The 19,813-nt window shown below is 40.6% G+C and overlaps 1 protein-coding gene across 1 annotated transcript in view; it reads left to right on the top strand.

Annotated features, from left to right (window-relative positions):
• LOC137184080 (vitamin D3 receptor A) overlaps positions 1–19,813 on the top strand; it is a 95,526-nt gene that overhangs the window by 468 nt on the left and 75,245 nt on the right. Inside the window, exon 2 of the mRNA XM_067591413.1 lies at positions 702–861. The gene's annotated coding sequence lies outside the window, so the exon portion shown is untranslated. The remainder of the gene's footprint in view (positions 1–701; positions 862–19,813) is intronic.

Below are 19,813 nucleotides of genomic sequence, written 5' to 3' on the forward strand. Positions count from 1 at the left end.
CAAACAATGTATCCATTCAGCCTCGGCGTAATGTCATTGTAGAGAGGCCATTTCACAGCCGCGCCGCTACTGTAACGCAATAATGTCCACGGTGTGTGAACATTAAATGACATGTTCGTATATCAACTGCTGGGGCTGATGGCGTTGTTGTTAGCCAGTGTCCGAGCCCCGGTGATGTCCTCTCATGTGTAGGGAAAGGGGACGGCGAAACTCCTTTTAAGAAATGTGGCAACTGAATATGGCCGTGCCTTTTGGCAAATGTACAAATCTAGTAACACGACTTAAGACATTTCACTAATGGTTCGGATTCTTTTCTTCTATTCGGTCAATATCCTAACCGACATGTTAACTTCAATCTCAATAGGCAGCGGAGGAGAGTGGCAAGAAGTGTGAACAATTAGCTATAATTATAAAAAGTTTTGTTTATGAAGTGTTGCATCATGTGTAACTTGTTGGCCGAATTTCCTAGAAGATCTGAAATGATTGGCGAAATGTCTTGAAGTCTTGTTCTGGTGTTTACCTCTGCTTTAGCAAAGCAACTATTGAATTGCCAGATTTATTGAATGACGTTTGGCGTAACAGTGTGTCCATGCAAGAAATAACGGGACGTCATCGGGGCTAACGTTACCCAGCTCCCAGCCCCGAGACTGACCGTTAGATAGGCCTGCCTAATTCACTCCTCCTTTCTTCTCTGTTGACAGTTTTGTTTTATACCGAGGAAAAGTTTTTCAGCGTGGGGAAATTGTTAAAAAGCCACCCTTCAACTCCACTGGCTCGGAAAATTTGGCGACCTGGCTCCAACATTTGGGGCCCCCTCTGCCTCTACTACTGCACAAAGTGAAGGTTGATATGCCACATCAGGTAAGAGAGGACTGACTGGCTAGATTATGTGACAGAAATGCACTCGGTTAGCGTTATGAGCTAGCTGCTGCACATGGGCCAAAAAAAAAAAAAAAAAAAAAAAAAAAATCATGCAGCTTTTCTCTTTGTTTCCATGCTATACCTTATTTACGCGCGGAGAGGCCACATGGCATTTCGCATTTCAGCACAACTTCTACACAGGCCGTGTCCCTCCCGGTTATGTTTTGTGTGTGGTGTTATTGTTATAGGCGGGTGCTTCCCTCCACATTCCACATGTGTATGCCTGCCTGCCTGCAGCAGGGCCAGTGCGCAAATCCCTGCAAATTCACAAACGCCGAAGGGGAAACAAACCGAAATGGAGATTATTACATGGCATTAAATGAATATGCATGATTGCAAACGCGATTTCATGTGAAACACTGGAAGGCCGATGGGTGCTGTGATGTGGTTTTAGAAGTGTACGGAGGTGTTGCATGTCTTGCTTCCTGGAGGTTGTCAGTCTCTTGATGTGGAGGAGGGTGCTCCTCTTTGCAGGCGGGGAAGACAAAGGGACAGATGAGCATGGAGATGATTGGAGTAGAATAGATCCGGATAGACTTCAGTCAGTCACAACAATTTACTGAAAATGCTGTATTGTGACTGTTAGGAACCACAGACTGTATTGGGTTGAAAAGTTATTCTGTTCTGTTGTTCCTACATTTTTGCACGAATTTGTGAAGACATTTTAAATCACATTTCTCTTGGCGTTTGCCTGTCATTAAGTGTTATTTATTTAATGAGTTTCCAGTTTATGTGTTTCACTCTGAGGCTGAATATCAAACGAAACAATTTGTCCTGATTTTTAGGTAGGAATTTGTTTTATTTTAAACTGATTGAAAGAGTAGCATTGTTTTGAAGTGTGAACATAATGGACTTCTTTCTTTAAGTAGCCTATTTTCACCCAAGCTGAACACATTTCCCTTTGCTGAGGAGAAATTAAACTGCTTTTTATTTTATGTAGTAGAAGTTTTGTGTGATGAGATTTTTTTTTCCTATTTGTAGTTTAATCTTATTGATTTTAGATTTAGATTTTTGGTACCAGTGGAGTGATCTAACTTTCTCTATTTTCTTTATTAAACTCTAAACCTGAAAATATGTAAATTCATTAGGTGGACATAACCCAAAGCAAAATTTTTTATTTGCTTTAACACTATTTTATATTTAATTTCTAGACTACACAGCTGTACAACTAGGTATTAAATCCTTTTTCAGCACTGTAAAAACAATATATCTGGACTGGTCTGTGAAGATGATGATCTATTTGTGGTGCTGAACTTGAATTACAGGGACTATTCCAGTCTCTTTTTTTGTAGTGTTGACTCTGCTGAATATTATGAAAGACTATGTACCGTGTGTGAGAACCACACGATTAGAAAGTTAATGTTTTATTCTTTAAACCTGCAGTGTGGAACTTTTGTCTCCCCCCTCTGGCAGTGACAGTAAATAGTAGTTACCTGGATGTAAGTTCTATAAGTACATGCTCGAGCCGGTCCCCGATGCTACTGTTGCGGCTGTAAAATGGTGGATAAATTGTTTGAGCATCAGAACCCCCACATAATGACTCGTTTCACTATCCAAATTTGATCCATTCGGTCCAATAATATTTGGGAAGTCTAGAAGAGCCGCACAATTAAATGATTTTATCCCTCAACTTAGTGGAGGGCTAAAGTGGAAGTTAGCTGGCTTCGCTGCTGGAAGTGTCTGGCGCACATGCTCTATGGGCGCCTTTCAGCTCTGGCAAACCAATCATTGCTGGTTAACATAAAACGCATCACGGTGCGCCAGTACGGGAATGTCGCCACAGACACCAGATTAAAAACTCTGGTATACTGTGAAATACAGAGAGATGTACCTGGTGGTGATTGACTTAATCAGCATTGTGTGAACTCATTTGGCAAGGGCATTTATATCTAAAAGTCCTGCACTCCAGTTTTAAAGGACATGTTGTTTGCTATTTTGTGGTTTCGTTTCATTTGTATGTTTGTTTTCACCTTGTTTAGGCACATTGTGATTTTACTGGGCTGTTGTGAGTAAACACACCATGTTACACCCTGCAATAACATGATTCACTGGTCACTTACCTCCCACTTGTCTTGGGCCAAAACCTTTTATCGCCAAGATTGTATGGTATTATGCTGTCTGGAATATAGACTTATGTTTCTCAGTGTCACCTGCTCCTGTTGCCACCTAGGAGATGAACATAGTGCACTGAATCCATGGAGTCAACATATAGCATATCACAGTTATATTAATCTGCAAAAAGCTGGAGGTTGAGAGGTTTTGTCATGAAAAGAAAAACCACTCTGTTACTTTGCTGTGTCGATTCCTTCATCTAAAGGTTCCTCACACCCACCTATTACCTCAGTGGGATACAAAGGGCCTTTTTCTGTAATGAAGTGCTTAGTATGGGTTTTAATCTTTGGGAAACTCACAATTCAATTTCGGATTCTTGGGTTTCCAATTCAATTCAGAATTGATTCTCGATTGAAAACCTATCCATGACTGAATGAATAGAAAAGGGGGCACTATTTTCAGTTTGACACTGTGTGCCAAACCATTCACTGGTGTCCTTAGTCAACTGAAATACAATATAAAACATAACTAGCAGATAAGATAAATGGTCCACAGCCTTTTATTTTAAAACGTTAACTGCCTTAATTAATGAATGAATTCATTTGAAAGCATCTTACAGTCTCCTGCCTGTATGAGAATAACAAACTGAGGGGGAGGCGGAGTGCTCCACTGTTTTGTTATTAACGTCATGTCTCCAGTAGTGGAGAGCAGCCTTTCTGCTGCACCGTTAGCTTCGGTAAAAGACATCGCTGTCCAAGACGCTGAGCAGGTGCAGGGTTTTTGAGGTGAAACAGACTGAGCACTGAGTTATTTTTTTCACCTCAGAGTTGGTTTATGTTGTTCAATGCTGCAGTGTGTGTTGGTCAGCTTGTCTTTTTTGTTACTGCTGGAGTTTCGCTGCTCTGCTCCGCTAACATTAGTCTCTGAGTGATGGCGTAGAAAGTTTTCACAATATACTTCATGTTCATCTCGCAAAGGTAATTGTTTAGTCATTAAATCAAAAAATGCTTGCAACGGCTGCCTTTTTTGGAGATGAACTACAAGATGATAACTCTAGTGTGTGCATGCTGTAGACTGGGTGCTGCACTGCAGTTGAGTTCGACCTTTTTCGCTCTGTCAACATCACGTTATTAACTAACATTTAGAAAATCGATTTTTGACATTTGTGAATTGATTCAGAATCGTAGGGGATAAGAATCGCAATTCTAATGTGAATCTTTTTTTTTCTTTTTCACCCACACCTAGTGCTCCATGGAGCACATTGTGCTCAGGAGGTTTGTACTCTGCTCAGTTACAGGCAGGTTGTAAAATGATAACAGATGCATGGGGGCCTCAAGGTGCAGCACACTATTTTGAAATGTAAGCTAATTCCCGGCAATATGGAGTGCACGTGTGCATAGACGCACATAACACATTCACACAAATACCTACAGGTCTACACACCCACACACTTTGTTGCTATGAGTAAAATGTTTCCAGTGTCTTTGTTCAGTTCATGGAGTTTAAAGTCAGCACTGCTTCTTATTTGCTTCCAGAGTGATTTCTGCAGTCACATTTTATAACAATACGGACACCGTCATTTTTGAACAGTTTCTATTTTGTTGAAAGTAATCTTAGGAGCAAACGTTTCGAACAAGTCTTTGCCCTGATGTTTATAGACATTTTGGGTTTTGTAAACTGTGGTTTTATCCAAACCTCACTAAGCAATTAGAGTACAAGGATTATTTTCAGCTGGAAACTAGTAGGGCAACTAACAGTTATTTTTATTGTCAATTGATAATGATGATTTTCTTGATTAATTGTTGATTCATTGTTTATTGTCACGTTAGATAAAAAGCAGCAGCAAACTCTCGCAATTGGGAAGCTTGAAACAGATGATTACAATGATTGATCATTTATTAAATACCGATTCATTTTCTGTCTATTGACTAATTGATTAGTAGACTAATCATTTCACCTCGAGAGACTAAAATTATAATTTTGTTCCATTGCTGAAAACTACGGAGGCATTATATATCCCACCATTTCATCTGGTAAACAGTCTATTTAGCTACTGCTCAGCCTGTCCTTGAAGCATCAGGTGTGGGGTTTGGGGGTGGCCTTTTTCATGAGATCCAGTATTGACAAGTGCAGTGGTGGGTATATGCAAGGGTTGGATAGACGGATGATACGGTTGTCTGTCAACTACATGTGACAAGAGTTGGTCATTGTTTCAGGGCATATTGATGTCAGTCAGTGATTTATTTATATTTGGCATAGCAGGCTGGGATGGTGGTTTGGCAAGGTCCTGCCCTGAATCAACACCGTAGTTAGGGGTTTTTCAAAGTTCAGACAAATATTTGGATACTGATTCCAGTTTAATCTGTACTGCCTTCAGATGTAGATGGTCCCTCCTTGTCACAATCTATTGTCACAGACGGAGGCTCAGGCTTAGCTGAAGGATGTTTTAGGAAAAAATGTGTGTTTTGCAGAACACTAGTGCTTCATGTCGTACCTCCCTGCCCGACTTTCCCCTCCTCTCCACCATAATCTCAACAGGGAGCAATAGCATCTGCTATCAAGGATTTTTAACTACATATCCTCTTAATCGAGAGGACATGACCCACACGTCGGCTTTTTATTATATCTTTTGTAGAACAAATGATATGCCACACAATTACAGATATGTAGAGATGAATTTGAAAAGGAATGACAAGCAATAATCTCACTAGAACTTCAATGATTAGTCAATTAATCAATTATTTGATTCAGTTTAAAGGAAAATTAATCTGCAACTGTTTTGTTAATCGATTAATCGTTTAAGTCATTTTTTCAAGCAAAAACACCTAACATCTGATAGCTCTAGGTTCCCAAATGTGACAATCTGCTGCTTCGTTTGGTCTGACGTGGTAGTAAATTTATCGGAAGAAAGAAATTTGATGACTGTGACGGTCATTTTCACTGTTCTCTGATGTTTTATTGAATAAACAATCGATTTATCGAGAAAATAATCAGCAGATTAATTGATAATTAAAATAATCATTAGTTGCAGTCTCTCTTGTGTCCTTGTTGTAAGTGCTGATTGCTGTAGTATTTCTGTTCCGCACTTCTCTGAGTTCTCCTGTCATTCAAACAGCTCAGTCTCTCTGTTGTCTTTTCTCTTGAATTTTCCCTTTGTCTGTTAAACCATGGTGTTCATACTAACCAGTTCTTCTTCTGCTTATTACAAACAAAACACATAACTCCCTGTGTGGCAGAGGTTTTTCCCCTAGGAAAGACCTACCAGACACTAGGAGTTTACAATGGCAAAATGTAAAAGCTTTCATGAACTGGCCAGAGGTTGTAAAGAATAAATCAGCAAATTCACATTGTGACATTCACATGTTACAGATTACTCCTTTTTTATTATTCCTTTATTCCTACAGCCACGTTCTCCTCCTATTCCCTGCTTCCTTAATGTGAACGTGCTAAACAGGGGCTAATGGATTCCTTATGAGAGGTAATTGTGTAGCTACAACATAAATGTAGTCGAGGCTCTGGTGTTGTGGCTGGTGTGATTAGGTCTTGTTTGAAGCCCCTAAGGGGCTTGGCGAGATAAACGTCAATAGCGGCTCAACTCACAGTTTAAGGTCACAGGCTACCATACAAGTAGTGCTTACAGAAATGCAAATTCTTGGCCTTCACCATCTGAATGACTCGGTGGTGGTAAACAATGGCATAGAGATCGCAGGGTTTATGCAACAGGTTGTGGTGTGGGGTAGCTTATCACAACACGAACACTGCCGAGGTCAGAGTTTCAATTCTCATGAGGCCAAGAATACATTCACCATTGTAAATATAAAGCCTTTTGGTGATATAGTGCACTGATACAGTTTGTTATTTATTGAATTTCATTGCCTGTCTGATTATGAAAGGTTTCTTTTAGAGCCATTTTAATTTTATGTAGTTTACAGGATGAGATGGATCGAATATGTGATAAGCAGTAGTTATGAACTATAGCTTTGAACAATGTGTTTTAATGCACATATTCATTCTAGGCCATGTGATGTGCCCAGGGATAGTGAGATATTAAAATGCATGAATTGAATTATTTCCCTACTCCACTCTATAATCACTCCAACCAAATCTATGCAAATTGAATCAGTTTTAGGTCTACTGAATATTTGCCGTGATTACCGAGCTATCCCTACAGGCACAGATCTGAGACCAGCCTGCCCTTCACATTAGTGTTGTCACATTACCAAAATTATGACTTTGATACGATACTGGCAAAAACCTAAAACATCAGGAAAAGTATAGTAATGAAACTGATTTTTAGCAGCTTGCAAAAGTTAACGTTACCAGTGTGAACATTGGGTTTGCCACACTACTAAGTTGGCTAACAAGCTAAAGCCAAATTACACAGTTATGCCCTCAATTGCCTTGTCAAACTCAGATGGTGAAAAAAGGTTTGCTTGTCACAAAATAAATCACACTCATTTGACTTATATTTGAAGCATGTAATTATGTTATCTATCACACTGGCTAACCTGTTGCTCTTTGAATTTTGTTAAACAAGTCAGCATGTCTGTCGGCGAGATGCTTTGCTAAGTTGGACGTCTTTTCTCCCGTGGTCTATGTGGGCTTAAAACAACTTTCACAGACGGGCTTTGTCTGCCATATTTTCCTCCGTGTGTCTGCTTTGTCAACAAGCTGTGGACGGTCGGAAAGAGCACTTGTACTTGCAGCTATGCCTCTCGTTCTGTCACCATGAAAGCATAAAAAAAAAGGGGTTGACACGCCCACTATGCAGAGCGCTGCTCCGCCGTTGTACATCAACGCAACTCATAGGAAATATGGCTCTTATTGAAAAACTGTCGTTCTTAACGCACTGGTACTAATAAAATGGGGTATAGTACTGTTTTTAATGGCAGGGTATTGCAAAACCTTTCTAGTATCGGTATACCGTGTTCATTAGCATCTGTTTAACCTGCCAGTCTGACTCAAGATAAAGCACAGGCCCGCTTTTTGTTTTTAGCAGGTCCATGCGAGGCTTAACGTGGCCAGAGAACAGCTTAAATGCTTACCAAGAGACCAAAATCACCATCAGTCTGTCTTTGCAGAGGTAACTCAGACAGCAGATCTGGACTGGTGTTCAGGTGACAGCAACATATGCCAAGTCCTAAAATTATAAGTGGAAGCAGAACAGTAAAGACCTGATACAAGAAACATATCACATTGCCCCAGATACCTTTTTTTTTTATTTTTACCTCTGCTTAACTTGTTCCTGACTGAAAGACAACAAGTGAAAACCAGAGATGTTGTGCAATCAGAACACTGTGTTTCTAATTCTAACCGATGTGATTTCTTTTGAAAAGCCACAGTGGAGCACTGAAAGTGGGTTTTTTTTTCATGTAGTGTAGGACATTGCGCTGGCACAGATTGTTAGAGTATTAAGCCCCACATTGGTGGTTCCCTTGCCACCCCTCATGCCACACAAATTACCCTTTTAGAGCTTAATTATTTGCATCACCTTTGATGCTTAGAATGCTAATGAGGCTGAAATATAAAGGCATGTATTTTTGTTATTTAAACTGTCTGAAAAAAACATACATGGATTGCCCAACCCTACTCCAGGAGAAGTTGAAAAGTATAATACAAAATAATAATTCTAAAAGCTCCTGAAAAAGTCAGCCAGAGTAGGGATGCCATGGTGAGGAAATTTTCCCACCGACTAATAAACTTGTGACAACACCGGTATGACATTTTACAAAATAAGATATTCGTCAATGACACTCATCCGTAGATGTCAAAGTTAGTAATGGCGGGCTTCTGGCTGCTGCCAACAGGTCATCCTCCCTGTACAGCCGGGCTGCGGCGCACACAGACAGGGACGAGCCAGAGAACGACCGCCACTTAGAACCAGAACTCGCCTGCCATCCAGAGAGAGAGACACACCGAGAGCAGGCAGAGAGCGGGAGAGTTGTTGCCGAAAACAAGCACCGAGACCTGGAGACATGAGAGTAGCTGCCCGCTAACAGCTAGCGTTACGTTTGTTTACAGCAGCAGGATGGAGAACAGACGTCTCACTCTGCCACTTTTTGCTGTGACTCTGCTGCTGCTGCAGACGCTCCTGGAGCAGACAGTCAGTTTATAATTGTAGTGTCTCTCGTCCGAATAAGTATTGAAAACACACTTGATACTTTACAAGTTGGAGTTTTTTCATTTCATGAACATGGGCTCTGATACGCGAAAATGAAATAATGTGTTCGTTTCTATAGACAAAAGCAAAACTATGGTATGGGCGGTGGGTCATGTAATTGGTGTATGTCCCAACACCGTGTAACACCGGTAACATCGACCACTGCAGCAAGCCTAAGCCAGTGGTGTGAAATGTTTGGCTACAGGTTGGCAGATTTTTTCATTATATAAAAAATAGCCAAAAGCAAGACTTTCAAACTTTCATATCTTCAAACCAGATAATCAGTAGCATTGGCAAATTTAAAGAACAACCCAGGCAAACATAATTCATGGAAGTTCTGCTGTATGCCATGATATAAAAGTCATGGGAAAAAGCCTTGATATGTTACTGTAAAAAACAAAAACACAGGTCTTAAACAAGAAGTAACCAAACTCTGCCCATGTAGGTATTTATGTCTTTGCTCTGATCTGAGAGAATAGTGAGTGACAGACTGCCCTTAACTCCGAGCATCAAGTCCAGTGTGAGTGGTAGGGGCTGTGTAATGTTGAGTTGCAAGAAAGTCAGCATTTTTGCACCGCGATCATGACTTAAAGCTGCACTAATCAATAACATATAACAATGGATCAGATGTCTGTGTTTAATGTAAAAAAGTGTTGCTCGTAGTGAGGAAGCCACTGAGAGCACTCACCAACTCATTGTTGGGCCTTTCAAGCTCGTTGTTGTAGTTTTACAGCCCTCAGCTTTACTCTCTGATAAACCCACCATGCGCCAGACAAAGTTAGCGACTAGCTAATGAAAATTGTGGAGCATTTAGCAGCTAAAGAGCCAGATATTTCCCTCAGGAGTTGGTACTGCAAAATTGGTCTGCTGGATGTGGCAAATAGGCAATTGTTTGCTAACACGTTCACCGCAACAACTTTATAAGGCGATAATATGTCAAAGTCGTGTTTATGCTGGTTTCTCTACCCCAGAGCGGCCAAAAAAATCAACTAGTGCAGGTTTAACAAAAATCATAACGTATATGATAAATTGTAACCTTCTACAATTAGCTGGAAGTTTTAAATTCACAGGCAATTTGACAAAATGCAGAGAGTTGATGGTATTTAACAATATATAATAATATGGGAAGAAATTAACGTTATTGTGTGACGGTCATCGTTTGATTATATCCTCCAAAAGGGGGTTTTAACATTTCTGGATATTGCAGGGAATTGCCCCGGAGTGAGCAGGAAACATAAAACACTCGCAAATGAGATTCAGCTTCTGTCTCCTTCTTACTCACTCTTTCTGTGTCTGTCTGTGGAGGCCCAGTGAAAGGGGGTTTCAGTGAGAAGCTAACCCTCCTTCCCAGCCTCCACCCCCCCCCCCCTTCCATTCCTCATTTTCTCTTTCCTGATGCTACTGTAGCACAGAGAGGGAGAGACAAACCCACTGAGGGGGATTGGTTGTAACTCAACAGGCCCCCCACAGAAGGCTCCACCCATCTCTTTCTGGGACTATTGGCCACCCAAAAGTGTTGTGGATGACCGGGCACAGTGCCGCATACACACACACACACACACATACTCTAATGTGGTTAAAGTCAATATCCTTTATTACGATTGGCGAGTATATTTCATGCTTCACTGTCTTTCTCTCACTTCCGTCTGCTTACATCCTTTTGACACGTGTACATACACATCATAGATCCAGTGTAAATGCAGAGCAGCAGGCCAAAGCCAGCAGGATAGGACGAAGCATGTTTTGACTTAGAGCTATAACACTTTCACTCTCGGTCTGAGCCTTTAACACACACTCTGTCATGGCTTTATTGTTTACATGTTATATTATGATCTACATAGACTTTTTAGAATTGGGTTTAGTTGTCTCTTGCTATTTATCATTCCTGTGGGGGTTTTTTTAAAGTCCGTAAGCATTATATACAAACTTAAGCAATCCCATTTTCACCATTTAATCACAAGTATCACTGTACTGCTTGTACTTATTAGATAAGTCCAGAACAGAGTCTGCATCCAGTCTGTGTTATTAAACACTGCAGGATGTCATGTCCCTTAACGTTGGGTTCCAGACTAACTGTCACAAGTACCTGAATACCAATACCAATACATTTACATTTACTTAATGTACAAATGTTTTTTTTGTTGTTTTTATCTCCTTGCCACTTGTAAACACTCAAAACTGTCTCTAGGATTCATATAAATTTGACTAAATGGTGGCAGTCTGGAAGCCTGTTTATAACCTATGGTCTTTCTTATCCTCTCTGTTTATAGTTTCATCATGTTCTGTATTTACCAGAGACAAGCTAGATTTGACAGCTTTATGTCCGGTTTTAGATTTGTAATTGGTCTTAAAGTCAGGTCCCGGCAGAATTACAAATGTCTCGGAAAGTCTTAAAATTGGCTTCCTGAAACCTGGTTTCTTTATCCTCTCTGTAAATCTGTTAAACGAGGAGAAAGCTTGGCTCATTCTTCATATCTCAATTTATATGTTTATGTATTTTTTTTTTTACCTCCTTTACTCTGCTGGATCTACCCATCTTTTTGAATAACTGTCCGTTCAATTTCCTCTTCTTCTCTTTCCCTGCTCTTTACTTCACCGTCTCTTCTCTGTTCTCGCTTCACTCATTTTTTACGTCTGTCCTTCAAGTATAGTCCTAAAAGCCGAGCTCTGTGTATGTGGGCTGTATGATCATTAAAACAGAATTCAACCACCTGCTCCTCTTTTTGCTTTCAGTGTCATGCCCCCTCCACTTTGCATCATCAGACAACACAGGAACAATATGAAAAAAAAGGGAATATAAGGTTTTAATCATTTGATTTTCCTGCTTTGGGTTTTGGTGCTTTCTGTGCTGAATACTGTCTGAACATGCTGTACATACTGTGGTGTTTACAGTAGTGTTACATAAAGGTCACGGTGATGTTAAAGTCAGTAATATTACATAAAATATAAATAAATTATACTGTAAATATTGCAATGAATCTTCAGTAGTGCCATTGGAAAACTCTTGATACACATTAATATTTATTTGGGATTAAAAGCAAATAAGCAATACACTTTTTTTTTTTACAAAAACATGACAAACGGACATGCAGCAATGTTGGTTTTATTTTGTTATGCTGATGTCTTTATTACTTCACCTCAGGTGGTCTTGGTAAGTTTTTCTTGCATACTTGAATACAGGATGGGGTTAATGCAACACAGCTTTCCCTGTTAGTATTTTTGGTTCAGCCCCTAAATTGGTCTTAAATCAGATTCCTGGTAGCATTAAAACTCTGTAAACGTCTCAGTTTCCTTTTAAACATGCTGCGTCTCGTTCTTCCCCTCACAGTCTGTCTCTGCCTCATTTCCACATGTTGTCATTTGCCCTTCTTTCTCTCCTCCACTGCCAGCATTTTACGCTTGTTATTCTCTCTTCGGCCACACTCTCTCCCTCTCTCTCTCTGTCCCTCTTTATGCGTACTGCGTTTTTTTTTCCTTGTTATGGTTTTTCTGTCCTGCTCTATCCCATTCCCTTTTTTCCTTCCTACTGTGCGCAGTATCATGTAGCATTTAAGACTGTTTGCCTTTGGCAGGAGCCGGTGTCTGCTTGGGTCAGATTTGCTTTCAGTGCTACATTGATCGTGGCTGTCGTATATGCCCCAGAGTTTGCAGCAGATGAGAAAAACATAGGTAGTCCCTCTTTCTAATGCACGCTGCCCTGCCTTTCTGTCTGAATCATTCAGGAAAATGACGCAACTTTACATTGTACTACATTGTGTATTGTAGTGTGTGTGTGTGTGTGTGTGTGTGTGGACATGCTTCCCTTTCTTTAGATCATTCACACAGCAACTGAAAGAACTGGACAGAAATTAAGCTTTTTAATAATACAGTGAAAGTTTGGTAAAAACTTTCAACATATTATTAAGAATCTGATTGGATATTTTGTTTATTAAACAATAAACAAAAGAAGAGAGCACAGCCATAGAAGCACACACACATACACAGGGTTGGCAGGGAGCAGTGCACACAGGTGTTATTAACATGAAGAGTAAAAGAAAGCTCAGGCAGTCAAGACCGATCTCATGAGCATATCGTCATCGTAAAACTGAGCGCTAGGGGTGTGCCATATTGTTGTTTTTTTTTACAGTATTTCTATGTACAGCAGCTGCTGGCCCTGCAGTGGAGTCAGTAATATGGACAACTTCAGCAGTGTGGAAACGGTTTGATACATGATCTTCGGGAGAAAAAGAGCAGAGGTGGTACACAACATACTGCGTCATCTAGTAACTACATTGTGAGACAAATCGCCACAAGCTGTAATTCAGCTCAGGTGACAACGATTGATCAATCATGACACTGTATGCTCATATTGCGGTAATAAGAGTAGCACGTCGCAATATAATAAAAAAAATAAAACATTCTTGATCTTGACAAGTTGGGAAGAATAGAGACTAACTGTGCAGTCAATCAGTCTCATTTAGAGAGCTCAGAGGAGAGCCGACAGCGCCGAAGTTAGTTTAATAATCACCAGCTGGACACACGTTTCACCCGTCTGCACTAAGTAAAGAGTAAAGCTAGTTTAAAGTTCATTATTGATGCAATGTTGTGATACTATTTTAAGGCCATATGACCCACCTCTGCTGAGCACTCTATGAAATGCTGTCTTTCCTGACAGGCTTGCTGGTGTGTGTAGTTGGCAGTCTTGTGACTCCAGCCACACTAAAAGGAAATAAACTGTCATCATTCCTAATTACTTATTACTTGCAGCTGCGACTGAGCATGGTCACAGGCAGGGATCCTCTCCTGGCCCACACAAACGGAGACAAAAACGAAGGAAAAAAAAAAAAAGCCACTACCACAGATTATTAATCATCTATAAATATCTAGTTTTTTTTTTCTCTTTGTTAACCTGGCTACCACCCCACAAATAAGATTACATTTCCTATTTTTTACCTGTGCCCAGAGGTCTAACAGGTAAAACCACAGGCCCTACAATCATCGAATCAACACACACGTCTCTAAAGTGATGTTACTATATCATTATTTGGCAAACACAGTGACATTATTGGTTTACCTTTCAGGCCACAAGGCAATAAAATCAAGAAAATGTGAATGAGTGTGTAAACGCTTAACATTAACTGTATCCTTTTTGTACTTATTGTTGTTGTTATGAAGTTTTCTAATCATGTAAACCAGTGTAACATAGTGCACGTAGTATTTGTGTCAGGTCAGATCTCTACTGTACAGACATCCCTCCGGCTACTCACAGGAGTTTTGACACCAGTTGTTTGAACTCATTCCCTGCCTTTCCAAAATTAGACCCGGAGCAGCGCAGATGGCCTATTTACCAGGGTGACTCTCATTTTCACTCATCCACCATCCATCCTTTGTTTACATGGCACATTGGGAGTATTCTGTCAAATTCGGACGGATGGGTGAAAATATTGCGCAATCTGTCCCTGTCTCTATGTGATGGTGTGTGTGTGTGTGTGTGTCATATTTTTTGGAGCTGTCAAAACAGAGCAGCAGGAGTAAGATGGAAGTGGATGGATGACACTTATGTCAATGTTGGTGGTTGTGGGTGTGTGCAAGATGTCACATGCTTGTATCTGGCAGCCTTGCTACATTGCGAGCGTGTATGTGTGTGTGTGTGTGTTCTGTGTCCATAACTTGTGTACGCCATTACAGAGAATGCATACGTGTTTGACTTTGACCATGCTGTGTGTGCATGAGGTGTCCAGTGTGTACGCTGAAAGCTGACACAGCTGTTTCACAGTAACCGCACTGTTTCTCCACACTATCTACAGTTTCACTCCCTGGCTTTCATCCAATCAACTCCTGCCACTTACCTCTATCACTGCTTTTCTCCCTCTCGCTTTCTCAGATTTTCTCTTTCTGTCCTTCCTCCCACTCTCTCTGGGCAGATTCACTGTTTGAGTGTGTTTGTAGCGTGTTTTGTTGTGTTTTTTTTTTTTTTGCATATGGCCATAATTGTGTCCTTTCGGTCAGGAAGGTTCCTTTTGTTCTTAACTCTGTCAAACCTAGCTACTTCAGAGAGTTACACAGCTATTAAGCACAGCATTTTTCACAAAGTCACAAGTAGTTTGTTTTTACTGTTTCTTTATGCATGAATCCTCCTGCATGTAAAGCATGCAAATTAGTTGTGGTATTATAGCCTCAGGATTAAATATCACCTAGCCTATGTCAGATGCCTTGCTGTCAGGAGGGTTGCTTAAATGGGTAACATAAGCCACAGTAAACACATGAGACCCAGTGACCAAAATTAATTTCAAACATAGTGAGTAGGGTATAGTGACACAGTTTGTTTCAGTATTTTTCCTATGGATAGTTAAGTTTGAAGGGTTGTAATGATGAGGAGAAAAGCCTGTAGAACTTGTTTCCAGTATTTCACCGTGTTACGTCACTGCCCAGGAAGACAGCAGCCATTTCTTGCCAAAACCTCCATTTTCTTGTTTATCTATGTTTTAGAACTGAAGGGGTTTTTTTTTTTGTTTTGTTTTGGTTTTTTTGTGGTGGAAACAAAAAAAAAAAAAACAACAATCCATGCATTTCTAATGTCCTTCTCCAACCATTCATAATTCGAAGCAGCATTGAAACCAAGAGGGTTGAACTGGCGGGCAAGACAAAGAGTGGACATTGTGAGGACGCTGTGGGTGTGACAATGATATGGAAGAGAAAAAAAAGTAATCAGCTCCAGTGTGCTGATGAGCTGTTACCCTGTGAAACATCATATTGAGTCTGAAAAAGCAGCAAATCCAGATTATACTGTCGGCTTAAAAAAATCCATCCAACTGTGAATTTCTTTAGCAAACATTTGAAATGTTACAAAAGCAAGAATGAAATGCATTTGTTTCAGTCAGCTGGCAATGAGGAATAAACGAGCTTCCTATGAAAACAGTGGAATCCATAAGTAGCAGGATGATGACACATTTTCATAGTTTTGGTTTTTGTTCTAGCACATTTGCAGTTTTAATTCACTGTTGAAACTGAAACCTCAGTTTGAACCATATGAATGTGAGACTGTTCACAGACGGGCCACCGCCTCGGATCTTACTAGACAATGAAGCAATCCTGTCCGACTGGAGAGCGTTTAGCCTGGCTAGCTGGATAGCCGAGATACACTCATGCAGCTACATCTTGGTGAAGATAAGGGCACAGTAGTTTGTCATTTCTCCCCAGGAGGTCAGAAGCAATCTTAGGCAGTGTAGTATATTAGTGGAGCGGATGTTGGCGAGGAAGATAAACAGGGGAGCTGGTAAACTGGGGTTAGCCTTTAGCCTAGCTTGGATGCTTGCCGCATTTCGGGTCTTGGTCTCGCAGCCTGGTGGCTGGAACAAGCCGAAGCAACGCAGATTCTCCAACGTATCTCCATCCGGTTGTGGCATTTAAAAAAAAAAAAAATTGCGGTAATGACATGTGGTAATGAGCTCAACCCGGCGGTAGGCATCACATGACTGCGGTATTGCAGTAATGCGGTTATCATCACAGCCCTACTTGTAGCCCTTTAATTATGCACAGTTCTGAATTTTATGACAAAGCAGCAGGACAATGATACTCAACACGCGGCAAAAACAACCAATGAGTTTTTTTCTATTGTGGCCAAACAGTGGAATGTTTTTGACTGGTCAAGTTAGGTCATCTGACCTCAGTCCAACTGAACATGTTTTTCACTCACTGAAAAACAGAATGAAGACAAAAAGTCCTAAAGCAAGCAGGGAGTGAGGATGCCTGGCAGAGAAATCACCTGGAAGGATTAATGCATTTCTCAGAGGATGTATTATACAGACTACAAAAAACAACTTGATGATTGGTTCATTATTAACAAAAAGCAATAATCAGCGTTAATCAAGCATAAAAATGCTGTCACGTATTGCTTATAAAAATGTTTTTCTATTGTGATTCACCAGAAATTGCTCAAAGATCCTTTGAAGGAAACCCAATGATACTCAGCCAGAGTAAGATAGAAGCTTTCAGTCCCCATCAGTCAGGCTGAGAGGCCCCTCAGCTGGCTGGGAGCCAGGGGCAGCAGGGAGGTGAGGTATTTTAATTCACCTTAGCCAGGAAAGGAAATTGTTTGCACCAGAGTGAAGCAAACAATGAAAATAACTTTTGTGACAACACGGATGCCATTGGACAGAGCTAATCTAACAGCGGAAAGCAAAAACAGTCAGGATGTGTAATAAAACCTGCGGCCTGAGTAGTTGCAAAGAACACCTACAGATATGAAGTTTCACCGTAACAGAAACCACACATTTTGTTATGGCGGAAGCAGAACTATGACTTGTTCAGTTGTGTGCACAGGAAAAAGTTTACTATTGATGATGCTGATTTCATTTATTCTGAAATAGCAGACGCTATGAGGCGGCTGCATGACAACGGTGGTTTCACACCAAACACACGAGTGCATAGTTTGTGCGAGGTAGTGCATGGAACGAAGTGCAGCACATAATCCTGCTGAGCTGCTAATTAGGATGCTGTGTACTACATTGTAATGTAAACAATCTAGAGCTATCAAAGTTAACACGATAATAACACGTTAACGCAAATTTGTTATAATGCCAGTCATTTTTTTTATGCCAGAAACGCAGGTTCTGTTACAGGGATTTAGGTTGTAAGTCTGTTGTCTGAGCCGCACTCCAGAGCAGAAGGTGGCAGTAAGGCACCAACAACAACCCCTTTACCAACTGCCATAAAACAAGAAACAAGAAAAATCCGGCAATGCGGCACCTTCCCACAGGGTTGTGTGGGGGTGTTGGCCTGTTTATTTGTGCTTTAGAACGTAACTGCTGTGAAACAATCAGAAAACAACATTTTATTTCTCTCATTCACCGGCTTTGCCGCCCCCTCTGTTCGTTCACTCTCTAGCTCGCTTGACCACCACTTCTCTCTCTCTCGTTGGTCCTCTCAGCTTGCTCGCGCGCTCTCTTTTTCTCGAGTCTTTTTTTTAAAATGAGTCGGGAAGCTGACAACAAAGCCTAACTTTACTTTTAACGTTATTAAATGAAGAGAGATGTCTTCCCCTTGTCCTAGTAACGTCTTTGTACTCCCTCATTAATCAGTCTGATCGCTGGCTTATATAATTAGCCACCGCAGTGTGATGTCTGATTGCGTTTCGCCAAAAGTTGATTCTGGTTCAACTTATTCCTGCACAGCTGCTGTGTTTTTTTTCTGCACCCCGTGCAGACCCCACTTCCACAGCCTTAATGCACAACCTCTATTCAAATGAATGGGAGGGTTTTTCCTGTATTGCCTGATTTGGTGTGAATACGGCCTAAGCCACATAAGCTTTGTGGCTCAGCACACAGTTTATGCTAATGCAGACAGCCTCGTTAGCCCCAAACCATCCCACTCGCAGCAAACCACGTCTGATGTGGGGAAACCCATAGAGAAACCTACAAGCAGCAAGCTTTCAACAACAATACCTAATGTATGGCTACAGCTCGCAGGCCAGTTAACATTGTGGAGGGTCTGCGTGAAATAATTGGGATCGCGAAAGTCATTTTCTTTCTTATACTCCCTTTCCACTGTTTCCTGCTCACTTTATGTATTGCTTGTTTTATTTTGTATTATCCTGTTTTTATCCCATAGCACAAGGGGATGTTTTTGTGAGCCTTTATTTTTCCCATGTGAGGTTGGACACAATTACATTGTGTGATTTGCTTTTGAAGTGAGGGATCCAGGGAGTGATCTTTAATCAGTACTGAAGTAATGGAAAATTTAGCTGGCCAATGTGCCCATCTGTTGCCTGTTGAGCTTGAGTTTGCCATAAGTTATGATTTGAGAATATTTTTAAAAGCTTAATGCTGTACCTGTGAGGGTTTCTGACAGTCTTTGTCATTGGTTTGTGTGGTTAATGGATTTTCAACAATAAATATATATATTCGCATAAAGCAAGCATATCTTGTCCACTCCCATGTTGATAAGAGTATTAACGATCGAAAAATGTCTGGTAAATTTCAAACAGATAAAAAAAAATGTGCGATTAATTTGTGTGATTACCTACATGATTAACTATGGACAGGCGTGTGATTAATCAAGATTAAATATTTTAATCAATTGATAGCACAATCACAATGTTAATTTTGGTATCCCTCACATAAGACAGAGAAGTATCAAAGCCTTATGCCTGGGCCACACAGCTTACCTCTGGCGCTGCTACTGCCAACTCTTATCTTTCTACATAGAGTTTGGCTTTGATAATGGCCATAAACAATGGTGACAATAGTGTTTCATATCATTTAATTATGAGTTTAGTTTATATTTAGTGTAGTCAGAAAAAGATTAAGAAGCATGTGCTCAATTATTAAAAATAAATAAATGAAGAAGTGAAAGCTACTTTCTTTCTGACATGCATGATGGGGTTTGGTTGGGGGATACTTCTGTATCAGCCACAAACACTCCTCACACAGGACGGGTATTTTTTATTATTGGTTTAACTGACTATTCTGCCAGTTAAACCCCCGCTGTCACCGCTCCAAGTGAAGAAAATCCCTCCAGATGATGCCAAGTTCACCAAACGAGCCAAACACACTCCAACAAACAAAACTCCAAACTGTCAGGAGGGAAACTGACAACAATAAAGAAAATAACAACACCAAATCTCCGCCTAGAAGCAGGTGAAACAACAGGCAGGAGTTCCGGTTTGAACTAATATCGCAGAAAGCGACAGGAGTTGAAAAA

The sequence above is a fragment of the Thunnus thynnus genome, chromosome 6 (genome assembly GCF_963924715.1).
Source record: "Thunnus thynnus chromosome 6, fThuThy2.1, whole genome shotgun sequence".
Lineage (NCBI taxonomy): Eukaryota > Metazoa > Chordata > Actinopteri > Scombriformes > Scombridae > Thunnus > Thunnus thynnus.